This window comes from Pieris brassicae, chromosome 10 (genome assembly GCF_905147105.1).
Source record: "Pieris brassicae chromosome 10, ilPieBrab1.1, whole genome shotgun sequence".
NCBI lineage: Eukaryota > Metazoa > Arthropoda > Insecta > Lepidoptera > Pieridae > Pieris > Pieris brassicae.
In genome coordinates, this window is record NC_059674.1 from 12052355 (window position 1) to 12066540 (window position 14186).

At 31.8% G+C, this 14186-nt stretch overlaps 1 protein-coding gene across 17 annotated transcripts in view; it reads left to right on the forward strand.

Annotated features, from left to right (window-relative positions):
• The first annotated feature begins 381 nt into the window (after positions 1–381).
• The window catches only part of LOC123714835 (muscle calcium channel subunit alpha-1), a 54961-nt gene continuing 41156 nt past the window's right edge, over positions 382–14186 (forward strand). For 15 of the 17 annotated variants that reach the window (XM_045669421.1, XM_045669414.1, XM_045669415.1 and 12 more), the window contains exon 1: positions 5086–5291. The gene's annotated coding sequence lies outside the window, so the exon portion shown is untranslated. Of the gene's footprint in view, positions 619–5085; positions 5292–14186 lie in introns of those variants that run through there. The other 2 variants (XM_045669412.1, XM_045669413.1) reach the window with 2 other exon arrangements.

The following is a 14186-nucleotide window of genomic DNA, read 5'->3' on the forward strand; positions in this document are numbered from 1 at the left end:
AGGAAACGTTGACTTACATAATAAAAAATAAAATCCTGTTAAAGTATTTTTATTTAAATGAGTTTTAGGATTTTTCAGAATTGTTTTTATAGAGCATATATTTTATTTAAAAAAACAAACCTTTTAATTAATATCATAATTGTTATAATATTTTGTATAATTGTTATAATACTTAAGTCATGATTTATTGTGGTTAACGAATGTACTTTTCTTAAAGGTAAAAGTTAACTTTTCAGATGATTTAAAACTTCACACAAAATCATACTCTATTGACGTAATACTAAGAAATCAATGTCAAATATTCAACCGCAGATAAAATATGCATTTCGAAATATCTAAATATATCTAAGAGGAAGCTTATTAATCTGTAAGCGAGCGTCGCGAGCGCGCGTCTATATTTATAATTTAATTATAAATAGGTGTAATAAAATCTAAGATATTCGTAATAAGCTAAATCGGAAATTCAGTGCCAACATTTCAAGGAAGTGGAAATTCTTCTAGCAAAACAGTGAGTGTGGTTGAATTGTGAAACAATCGTGAAGTTCACTCATTTTGCGAATGCCTATTCGTAATCGCATTATAAAATAAATACCGCATTCAACAAGTAGAAAATAAACGGTAGGCTATACTTACAGTTAACAGTTCTTAAGTATTTTCAGACAGTTAAGTAGGAATTTTATATTTTTTTTAATTTCCTGTTTATGTATTTATTTGACTCGTATAATTAAATATTAAATTACTTATAATTACGAATTAAGTCCTATAAATAATATGTCTAAGGATTCGATAATTATTTATTTTAAGTAACATCTAATAAAATAATAAATACAATTACTTTAGTTGTAAATATTTTTTTATTACTATCAAGAAACCCGGTTAGAAAGGCTAGCTAACTAATAAACGAGGCTGTCTAAAGCACATGGAATGACTGACAGTAATTAAACTCTGTGCGACAAACAATATTAACCTTTAGGCATGTCTAGGCCGAGTAATTTTTCATTACGTACTTAATAAATATTCATGGCAAGGGCTTCTTGATTTGTGAGAAAAATTATTTTACACTTATATTTGTTAGTATGATGGTATCTTACTGACACATGACATTTTCTAAGAACTTTTTCTGTTGACCGAAATTTTAGGACACGTTAAGGAATAGTTTGTCTTACCTATACTATATAGATATCTGTCGTCTAAACGTAAAAAAAAACAATGGAAGACATTTAAAAATAAATAAATCAATGGCGGCATAACCTTTTTATGTCTGGGCCTCAGATTTCTGTATGTATTTCATGATTATTTGTTAATCTATTAGGCAAGTAGGTGATTATCGTTCTGTGCCTGACGCACGCCGTCGACTTTTTGGGTCTAAGGCAATCCGGTTTCCTCACGATGTTTTCCTTCACCGTTCGAGCGAATGTTATGCGCAGAATAGCGCATACATAGAAAGAAAGTCCATTGGTGCACAGCTGGTATCGAACCTACGACCTCAGGGATGAGAGTCGCACGCTAGGCCAACACTGATTATAATGGAAGACATTTACCTAATTATAAAAAAAGTCCCATACATTATTAATGCATGACTCATTAGTATTTCCGAAAATCTTATTAGAGCGTTATAAAACTCACCCTACCTTATTTCACCTTAACTATTCGTATAAATTTTTAAATTAATTAATTTTTATCATAGATATATTTTTTTACAAATTAATAGTCAATTTAACACGTATAGAAAATAATTAGATTGTTAAGTGTTTATTTTTATGAAAAAACGTTAGAAAATGTTTTTATCGCATGTTGATTTTATCATAAGTTGTAAGCGTTTAAATTAAATTGAACAAGCATTTTTTTAATATGCTCATGAACGTGGGCTTAATTAAGTTGTTAATTTCTTAATTCTTCATAAATTTCGCTTTACATCATTTTTACTACGAAATTTTATCGAAGATTTATCTTGGCGTGAGTTTAGGTAATATTTAGAAGTATAAACCAAATGTAAACGATTATCGTACAATTGAAGCCGATATTGAGCACTTTAGTTTTTAATAAATTGTATTATAACATTCACGTTTCCTATAATATACAATAACATAAGTGTCATTTAGATTTATTAACCCTTAGATAAGACAAGTTTGTTTTTGTTAGTGTTGGAACTCCTCTATCCCTAATTTTGTGTTAGTTATAAGCTCTTGTTTTAAACCACTAAACGAACTTTACTCATGTCAAGTACTTATTATTTGTATTATCTTCAAAACGAAACTTCCATTCCTCCCCGATGAGTTTAGGTTTCAGAGTGGGACATATGGGATATATGTTCTATCAAAGTTTTAGAGCGATAACCAGGGCTTAGGAACAATAGTCATAGTTTATATGTGAACCAAGTATATTTGGTAAAGTAAAATTTAAGAGGAGAACTCAGCTACTGTGGTATTATTTTTTTAATATCTAGTCCGTGCCATTCAAAGAGCAATTTGGCACAGGCCTCCTCTGTCGACAGATATCGTAAGCGATAGGATTGATTGAGAGTTCTTTTCGTATATATGTCATCTGCTACTTTGAGAGAATGAATAATGTTTGAAATGTCAAAACGATTGCTATTATTTTTGTCTATGATATAACTTCAACATTTTGAATTCTTTTGCAACTTGTTTTTAGTATTTTGATAGGCATTTTCTTTAGACATGATTTTCTACATATTTTTTAATATAACAGGGGAAAAGATGCTTAAGAATAATGTAAATACAAACTGAAAAACAAACTAACCGTGACCATGTACGCTGTAAAGCACGTGAAACGTCGGAAAATTATAATAAAATAATATACATAGCTTCAATCCGGGAAAAAAGTGTTTTCTTTCAATGTGTAAAAGCTATGTTAACAAAATACAATACTATAAAACAAACTAAGTATTATAGCCACTAACAAATAGTAGAACCTTTGTCAGTTCACTCTACGGACAATAAAAAACAAAATCCCTTAGCCTATGTTATTCGTTGGCTAGCGTAATACATTTAATATATGCCTAAGACAGCTGCATCCTGACGTACACATCAGGTAAAACTAAGGAACTGTAGTACTGCCGAATTGCTATCCTTACCATGTTACCATTTTATTAAGTATATTGTACCAAGAACACATGAGTGGCTATAAAAATACACACCGTACATCATATCATACATACATAGAAGTGCCTAAAAGTTTGTTTTGTACCCGCTCCAATATTACCATATACTTAGTTTCATAGGGAGTCCTAACCGCGGAATTATGCTCTAAATGAATTCCCCCCAGCAGAACGTGCAGAAATCGCAATACTTTCATAGATCCTTTGATCGTGTCTGTACAAATCCAAGCTTTTTTAGGATTTTCTACAAATCTGTCTGATGTGTTTGCGAAACATCACCACGATACCTACGTCACCCGATTGATTGATTTCGAGCCTATTGTATCCATTATATAGTATAGGTACGTTAGAGCGGGTGAAGTTCGATGAGAGTTTATTTTAAACACTTGATTCAAACTTCGTGAAAAGATCGGTCTGAATATGTTGTCATTTTGTATTTCTATTTTTTTATACATTTTTGGTTATATGCAAGCATTAGGCATCTGCTAGAATTTGGAACCTTCGGCAAATCTAAAACTATACAAAAAATTCGAACGAATTTCTACATACTGATTTCTTTTGTTATATATGATGCTCAGTTTTGGTGCAGAGCCCACCCTCGCTAGCTTTCTAAGAAGAATGTCATTGTCTACCGTGTCATACATTTTTTTAAGCTACATCAACATGACCCTCTACATATATCAACTATATATTATACATCGCAACGGCTGTTAATCATATAATTAAAATGTTTTACTCCTTCTGTCTCCTCAGACATCAAAGTACAACAGTCGGTTCTACGAATATGCGTAGAGGACAGCTACAAGATTGCTACGCAAATGCGTAGAGGCCCTACGAGGCCTTTGCTTTGTCCACTGTAGAGCTTTTACGATTATAATTCTATCACCTTTCTTAACTTTATTTTCAACAAATATCTTATTTTTTTAAGATTTCCCATTAAATTACATACCACTAATGTATTAGAAACACGTTTTTTTGATAATTCCCAAAAACAAAGTTTTATTCTATCTTTTTATGTTTTTATTATAGAATTTTATAACAATGTTTTGATCGAAACAATTCTGTTAAATAGGAAAAGAGCGTTAAACATAAAGCACAAAAATATTGTTATATAAGCGTACTAAAGTACATTTATAAAACAAAGGGTAAGAAAACAAACAAGTGTTTAAGGTGGGCAATGCGTTGCTGTTTCGAAAATAATTCATCACGTCAAAACGAGGTCACATAGCATTCTGTGAAGTTGGTTGAATTGCGAACGTGCGCCGCGCATCCAACTCAACTAAGTGAAGTTGGCGCTAATTCAGAATAGGGATGTGTAATCATCGATGTTTGAAATGAATCGTATCGTCTAAATTTATAATTATTTACTAGCAGACCCGAAAGGCGCTGTTCTGCGACCACGTCTTATATACAAACATTTCATACTTCAATAAAAATATCATCTAATTGTAAATCTCGTTCCACTTGAACCAACATAGTTTTTTTTATCAAACTCGGTCCACCTGCTAGGAGGACTTTAATTACAAATACAGGCACAGCACATTTGTATAAATAAATATATATTGTGTAGACTTTCCATTTTTATAATTTTAAAAATCAATTTAAGTATTAAAATCATTATTGTCTATGAGGTACAAGTAATGTTCCCAACATTACTTTTTGTATGTGCGTCGTCGTGCGTGTAAGTACGTCCGTTTCAGCTACGTCATATGTATAAACCAAAGACATCTCGATCTTATCGATATCGATCCTTTGGTTTCGTGTAATATTGCAGAAAAGATAAGCCATTGTTTTTTATAGATTTGACGAAAATAAAGAACCCAATTATATGCTTCACCTGTGTAGGCAAGGTATTCGCTGCTAAAACAATCTGCTACTTGCGAAGTGTCTGAATACGTTCCTATTTGTCGATAAACTCAGTACGCAACACTACCGTATACCGAATGCGCGCGCTCCAAGATCGCACCGCCCGTCTAAACCTATAGCCGTCGCCTTGCAAAAATATTAAAAAACAAAATTCGAGGCGTGTTCCAAAAACAAATTAATAAAATGGCGCGGGCACGATCAAACGTGAATATTGTGAAAATATGTAATTCAATTTGAGTGGACTTACGTGTTATTTTGTGTGTGTTGTGTACAGATTGTGTTTCCTATTATACCTTCCAAATACCTTGTAAGTATCGCTTTTTGATAGACAGTCAAGGTAACGATAATAGTTTGTAATAATTATTATAAGAAATGTTTTTATTATGCATTGTAAAACATTGGATTACCGTAATTTTCATATAGTTGACCATTCATTTCTTTCCATTCCGACTTAAATTTTTTATACATAAAATTTTAGTTTTGTTACAAATATTTCATTTTTACATACAAAGTTGTTGGGTTACTATACAATCATTATTTTATAACTGTTTTCTATATATAAACATAAAATGAAATCATCTTTTAAATTACAATCCTATGAACAATTGTTTGTGTCAAATGAAAAATTAAAATTATAAACTTTTTAAATAATATTAACTAAGTCCCGGGCTAATTTCAGTGTTTAAAAAGTTGATTAAATAAATAATCATTTTCAATAATTTATATCGAAACCGAAACCACTACAGCGTGTTTTTGATGGCTCTCAAATCTATGTTATGAAATGTAGTAGGTTTTTTAATGAGATGAATCTCGAGTCTATGAAGCTATGACTAGAGCACAAATATCATTAGGCGTGATTAATGACACTCATTCAATATCGGACAACGTCATTATTTTTTAATTACAGCTCTAGAATTTTTAGCTCTCCTACCGTATAAAAATATGTTTTAAAGTATTACTAGACGTGATAAAACTCAGCAGATGGTAAGCAATAGTTTCGAAGTATGGGTTCTTCTTTTCTGTTTCTTGATAGATATTTGTAACACAAGATCCAAGTAGGTCATGTATAAAATCCTTTAACTAATAAATATAAGGCACTTACATACGAAATTGGCGTTTTGTATAGTAGGAACAAAACGTAGACTTTTTTTAAATAAAACATATTTAATTAATCAAAGTATGTACCACTGCTATCTATGCACTTTTGCCATCTTTTAGGTAGTTCATTGATAAAAAATACATTCATTATACATTCGGGATTCAATAAAATATTTGAAGGCGGTTTCGACTGCCCCATTAAAGTCGAGTTTTTTACCTTGCAAGAAGTTATCCAAATTTTGAAAAAATATACGTACGTAAAGTATATAAGTACTTATAGACTAGCTCAATAGTATTGAGTACTATTAAGACATATTATCTTCAATACTCTACAATATAATTATTAAATTTTAAACAGAATGTTTCGATTCAAGAGTAATTGTACATGTATATCATAGCAAATCGTAGTTGATTTTTACGTTCTAGTTATATTTTTATAAATCGTATATAATATGTACATATCATCAAATTTTTGTTCCTTTAGTCAGTTAAGATGACAAAGAAGGACTCTCGTTGTGAATGTCAGACAAAGCGTCATGATTGAGTCTCGCAGGCTTAACGCTGTCTCGAAATCTACTTTAGATTACTTATCTGAAACGCGGCTTAATCAAGTTATGCGTAACCGCCCTTGGCTGGTATTATTCTAATTATCTTAATGAAATATTTACTTAAATTAATAAGAATTTTATGTGATGATCGACGATACGTTCAAGGTTTGACGACTTGGCTCGAATGCCCTGGGAAGTTAGAATATAAGATGAAAACTAAAAATGATTGCCCGTTTTACTAGAATATTTTTCGTCAACAGAATCTTTACTCTAATCAAAGGCTACATAAGCCATCATTGACGATATTTATGCATATTTTCCACAATAAGTTTTCTAAAATACAGTTTCTGTGGACAATATTGTCTCCATCATCGCAGCGTTATTTCTATTCGGATTGGCTCACTACCACATATTATAGAACTCCTTTAAGCTCTATATTATGAGAGTTCTGGTGGTAATAATATCGAAGACTTGCCATTTATATATTTTTAAAATTTGCGAATCTTCATGTGATACAGTTGTACTCAAATTATAAGGGAATAACAGATATATTTAAATTAGTGTGTTTGGGGAAAATAAGTAACTTCAACATTTCTAATAATTTCTTTGATTTATTAAAATGTCAAGGTTATGTAAGTGATATTCAGATGTAACAGAAATATAGATATAACGTAATTTTGTTTATAGTACAAATTTACCGCCTTTGACGACTTTTTTACTGTTACATTATTCTATAACACAGTAGTGTAGCAATATGTGTCGGTACATTCAATATGTGAATTCCAATGAAAGAATCACGGCTGTCACTTGACGTCACCTTTGTGAAACTAGTGCGTTTGAAAAGAGCCCTCGTGTTAGATCGTGCAGGTCTATGTAGCTTTTTTAATTTGTCTTTTGTTTGAACGGAATAATTGCGCTGATTTCATTAACCTGTACACTGCAACTATGCCAAGATATCTGTAACATCAACTATAGTGTCTTTCGACTGGTGAACTATTTATTAACTATTGCTCGATTTCCTTAAATTGATTTAAACTTGACATAGAGTGCTTAAAAATAAAATAAATCAATGGCGCTACAGCCTTTTAGGTCTGGGCCTCACATTTCTGTATCTGTTTAATTATCATTTGTTAATCTTACTAGATTCACAAATGCCTATTGGCAAGCAGGTTATCAGCTATCTGTGCCTGACGCACGCCGTCGACTTTTTTGGGTCTAGGGAAATAATTTCCTTACGATGTTTTCCTTCACCGTTCGAGCGAATGTTAAATGCGCTCATAGAAAGCAAGTCCATTGGTGTACAGCCAGGGATCGAATCTACGACCTCAGGGATGAGAGTCGCACGCTGAAGCCACAAGGCCAACACTGCGCTTATGATTGCTTAGGCCTTACATATATTTTTATAGAAGTTGTCGTATATACTTGTATTGAAATAGGTTCAAATCGTATGAATGTCAATCTCTATTCATGCAAAATCAATCACAGATATTGCACTATTGTCCCAAATACTCTTTTGTATTTACGGATTTGAACAGTCATTTTGTTAAAATGTTATAATTGGACTAATTTAGTTTTATATATTATGAATAAAAGGGCTTTATGAATTTTAAAACAAATATTTAAATAAAGATTCTTTTGCTTGCTTTTTCTTTTAAGAATTAATAATTATATCAATGTATTTTGAATCGAATAATGACGATAAGGACCAGATTGGATATTGTCCTTTCACCGCAAATTACCGTAGTATCTTAAAGCACCACAGAAGGGAATGAAAATAATTTCTTAACAATTTTGCCCACAATCACCTCGAAACTTTCCGAAGCCCTTGTATGATCAGAATATTTTATTAAGATAATTAAAATTGTTTGCTAACTGCGTGTTGTTATCCGGATCACGCCCCTGGGGTATAAAATTACGGAATGTAATATTTAAACTTCCGCATACAACGTTTTACTTTTAAGGGTTAACATTTTTAATACCATCATGGTCTTTTAAAAAAAGTATTTATTTATAACAAGTAATTTTAATTTAAAAAAAGGAATGATGGCCTTATCTTATCAAGCAATCTCTTTCACCGACCACTTTAAATATTTTTTTAATTAGATAGCGCAATGGAATTGAAACACAATGAAACAGTGAGAAGGAAAAAAACGTGTCATGTCCTCACATGAAAAAGAGAATGTGCACACGAATCACGGTAATTTCAGATCAGTTAGTACGAAAGTTGTGGACTAACTGTCCGGTACAGTAGAAATCTAAAAGAAGATAGAGAAGAAGCTAAGCGGACAATGACGGAAAGTGAATTCCATGCTTAATTACTTATTGGTATGTTTTGTCTCAACTACTGAAGTGATCAAATATTTTTTTTAAAAGATGCTTCTAGCTTCATAAGCTATGAATATGTCAAAGCTAAAATAATAGGCGAGTTACCTGGGAGTTTTCATCGAACGCCGTATACACCTTTTGACCTAAATAACAGTGTACAGTTGTTCCTATATTACGTCTAAAGAAACACGGGCGGAAGAAAACATTTCCGGATTTAACAAAGCATAAACTACGCAAGTACTTAAACAATAAGCTTAGGGGGGAATAAAATAATACTCAAAACTGACTATACAGTTCATACAAACAAAAAGAAGGACTCCTTATGGGCAGCGATTCGTTCCTTTTTGACCGACACCAAAAAACTAGCCTACCTACCTTTATATTTATCGGCCTATGTTTACACCTTAAGATAAGAGACGGGTCGTAAGCAGACCATCCCTTACTCACTTTAGATGAAACAAGATTACAACTGGTTTTGCATTGCCTGGTAGTTCAAAAAATAATTCTCCCTTGTTTAGACTGTTGGACCATTTAGCTTTATAACCAAGTATTGTAAAGGTCAATGCGATAGAAAAGGCTGAAATCGTAAATACAAATTGCTTAAGTGAATGAGTTTCTCAAGAGTTTTCAAAATACGGTCGAATTCTTTTTTGTGAGGGTTTCTGTTTTAAACGATTGAAGCGTGCATATCGGTAGGGTTTTATTGTTTATATAGTAAACATTTTATATTGGTTAAAATTTGCATCAAGCATTATGAATTTTATTGTGTGTAAAGTTGTAATATTTTCTCTGTAAGATTCTTTATATATATTGTATTGTATTTAGTGTTCAGTGGCTTAATGAATAAATAAAGATACTAAAAATGTATTATTAATATTTAAAACGGATTATTATAGATTCGTTAATTTACTGTTCAAATGAAAACAGAGTATCATAGTTGAGCGAATTTATACATTTTAATCCAGAATGAGACTCCAATAATCCAATTGTAAAAATTGTATACAATGTATTTAGTTTTTATCAATTTCACGCTTAAACAAAGTGTGGGAACTAGAATTATGCTAACATAGCGTTCGTTTGCGGGTGTTTGGCCCGGGTGTCACTTCAGTAGAGAGAGCTCAGACATGCTCTCATAAGCAAGACGTGGCTGTACTAATGTATATGGAAACATAACTACTTTATTCTAAATGAATAAAGTTTTTTGTTGATATTGCTTACCACTTATACATTGAAGCTTATCTGTGATATTTTTTATATTAAAGTAATCGTCTACACACAAATATCATCCCGAATAAATTAAAGGAATTGTATGTAAAAATAATATAATGATGACGTATTCGTCACTGTTATATACGTGAAAAGTGTTACAGACTTTAAATCCTGTGGGCATTTTTCCGTCACCTTTCCAAAATATTACTTTGCCGTTGTCCTGCAATAGTTTTTGCCTTAGTGTTTCACAATACGCTACTGAAAAAGAAAATATTAAAACAAAATCATCCTCTTCCGCGTCTGTCTTTTTGCGATAGATTCATAAACTAAGATGCCCGTTTTCACCAAAATATAGAGGGATTCATGAAGAAGATTCACGTGTATAATCTGTCAAGAATTACGGTTCACGTGTAACCTGTACCCTGGGCGTGTTGTTAGTATGAAATATTTGCATGTAACAGTTATTAATTATACAGTTACCCTCGTATGGGGTATCTAATGAATAAAAACTTATTTATTACTTTATTAGTTCTTTGGTGGAGCCAAGAAACGTTCGGCTGATTTTGATTGTATAAGGATATTGGAATTTGTTTAATTCATAACTGACCTTCGTGGTAAAGGCTATTAAAAGTTTGATAATAAAGTAGAATAGTTACGGCCGAAAAGCACAGTGACCTCCGACCTAATTGTGCGTTTTGCTGCACCCCCACCTACTCGATACGTGTCCTACTTCCTTTGGGGGAATAAATAGGGACAGACTTGGACTATAACATATTTTTATATCATATTCCCCTCGATTTGGTCATAGCTAAGAACACTAGGTACATTTATGCCGAAGATAGTACAAAGGGAAACAAGTGCAGTATCTTATTCCATCAAGAGATGAGACGGATATAAGTCATGAGCGTAGTATGACGAAAACAGGTGCTCAATGTATAGCATAGCTCGCTCATCTGGCGCAGACAACGACTTTTTATCTTATGACCACCATTGAAATTTGTTAGTGGTAGCGCAACAATAATTACATTATATATATAATTACATTATTGTTGCGCTGAAAATTTCATAAATAATGCTATAAATATAGTTGTGTGATACAGTTGTGCGTAAATATAAATGTAATTCAAATAACATGAATATATGATTGTATAAGTTTCAAGCGGAAATAGTTTCTCGAGGAAGTAAATGAAGTAGGAACTCAGTAACCTTCCAGAGAGGAAAACATGATAAATCACATCTTTCACGGTTTAATTGAATTTCTGTTTGTATTCTTATCTTAGTTTTCAACTCCGTGAGTACAATACAATTCTTTAACAAACTGCATAAAAAGTTTACAAAGATTGATTATTAACGCAGCAAGAAATAATAAAATGAAGAAAGAATCGTTATTGTCGTTATTATTAACTCTTTATTTTTGTACAAATAGGTAAAATGATTCTTGAAAGCAAGGTTTCTTTCGCTTTCTTCCTCAACTTCATTTCAAAACTATGAAAAGAAGTATAAAAGTATGCCTGTAGGAATTATGCCCCAGCCAACAGACGTGACAAACTTGTCATTTAATGTCCGTTACCTCACATGTTCGAATTTCAAAGTTAAACGTTTAAACTTAGCTGGCATCGATGTGACAGCGCCACTTAGATTTTATTGCTTCGGTTACTATTTTAAGAGTTTTATAACAAGAGAAACTCATACCATCCCTTCAATTCGTAGACTACAGCAGTAACTTTATGTAAGTGTTATTATTATTAAAGCTTTATTAATTAATCCGTACAACAAGTGGTTAGTTAACATTCCTTAATATTAGTATTAGTTGTGTAAGTCTAAGTTTTAAAACATTTAAGTTACAACTCTTTGTTAGTGGTCAAGTTTTTGTATGGCCCCTTTAAGGGTAAAAGCCTCAAAGGGTAAAAATGTAAGTATAGTATAGTATATATTGTTATGTATAGTGTTTATGTACGAAATAATACACAATCCAAAAACTGGGACCTGACTAACTTAGCTATAAAGTTATGAAAAGTTTTTTTTTTTAATGAAACTAACAGATATATACGTTCTTGTGATACTATGTTCAAATAATATTATTTTGTTTTCATACAAGCCACTCTTTACACAAAAATACGGCTAAAAAGATCGTTCTTTTAAATTATTTATTAGTGCATGTGCACCTTTGACAGCATATATCTTGAATATATCTGAAGGATGATTCCTGAACAGCTGTTGTCAGCAGATGTTCATTATGAGCTTTCTCTAAACATCTTGTGGAATATACATCAATAATTGTCATTATTCAAAACTTAGTAATGCTTTGATGATTAAATGTATTAATTCGCACTGCTGTGTAACTGAGTTGTGAAACCTATGCGTCAGGTTCATTAAACAATTTTACAGGCAACTAGAAGCTTTTCGCGTGTATGATCCTAAAGGGGTTTGAATTATGTTTATTTTTAGGTTACATACCATGAATATATAACAATATGTAGCAGGCTTACTACTGTTTGTTGCTGAATCAAGTAAATTCGAAAAGCACAATTAATGATGTTTTACTAACGAACTTATGTGTCAAATAATTCAGTAGCAGTCAAGTATGCATATTGTTTTGTTGATTGACATACTAACAACAATTCAAAAATGTAAAGAAATTATTTGTTTTCATATTTTCAATATAAAAGTATATGAGTCTCTGCTGTAATTCATTAGGATTAGGGTAGGTTAAAACAACTATTTAAGTCCAAAACCTTGTAACTTCCTTCATTATTATAGCTACTAGTATGTTTGTCGTTCTCCTGAGACATAAACTTTGTATTGTATTGCATTATATTGCTATGTATTATATTTTTTCGCACTCCTCTACTGCTTAATTTAAGAATAGGTTAAAACAACTATTAAAGTACTAAACGTTGTATCTTTCTTCTTTATTATAGCTACTAGTATGTTTGTCGTTTTCTGATTTATAAATTTTGTATTGCATTGTCTCCTTAAGTAACATTCTACTGTCATGTTTTGTTTTGTTTTGCTTTATATCTTATTTTTTATCAGTGAAACTTTTTGTGGATTTTATTCATTTATTGTTTTTTTTTTTACTTTTAGAGATGTATCTGTTTTGTTTCCTAAATGAATAAATAAATTAATTAATTAATTTAAAAATACTAAATTGCACAAACTGTGTAGACATCTATTATCAATAAAATTGGTGTATAATGTTTAGTAATCAGACTAGAATTCGTTTCACCTTATGTTATAAGAGAAACAAATGAGTGCAATCGGGAGGTAATATTAAAATAAACAATTGACGTGTACCGAACATAAGTATAACGCATATAGAGCGATCTTTTAATAGACAATGTGCAGTAAATCACGCACCGCCCTAGATGCACTCCACAAATAGTATCAGCTGTTGCTTCGATACCGTGTAATACTATGCGTTTTATATGACGTCATATAATGGCAATGCTCATGCGGCCGGCAGACTACTAAACTTGACTAGACCACCTCTATAAGACGCTTGTCCAGTCTCAGTTAGAATACGTTTGTCCAATCTCTACGGCATTATATATGTCACAAAACTGGAGTCTGTACAAAAGATTTACGTATTGTAAATTGTCGCATGAATGGTGGTAGGGCTAAATACAAGGATCTTTAAAATATATATAATTTACTTTCTTTGAGTACTAGGCGTAATTTGATTGATTGTGTCACTATAAGAAAAATATGTGTACATGAACTAACTTGTTCAGATCTTCTCTAACTCATAACATTCAATGTTCCTTAAGAAAACACTTTTAAAACGGATTGAAGCTATGTATTCAATGTTCCTGCCAGCGTAGAGAACGCTCGCACAGAACCTTTAACGTTCCGACTCCCAGAACCAACATTGGGTTCCGCGAGCCTGTGAAGAGTCACAGGATGTGTTCTACTTTGGATTCTGCTATTAATATCGATCTTTTTTCGCAGTCCTCTACTGCTTCATTTAAGAATAGGTTAAAACAACTACTAAAGTCCTAAACCTTGTATCTTTCTTCTTT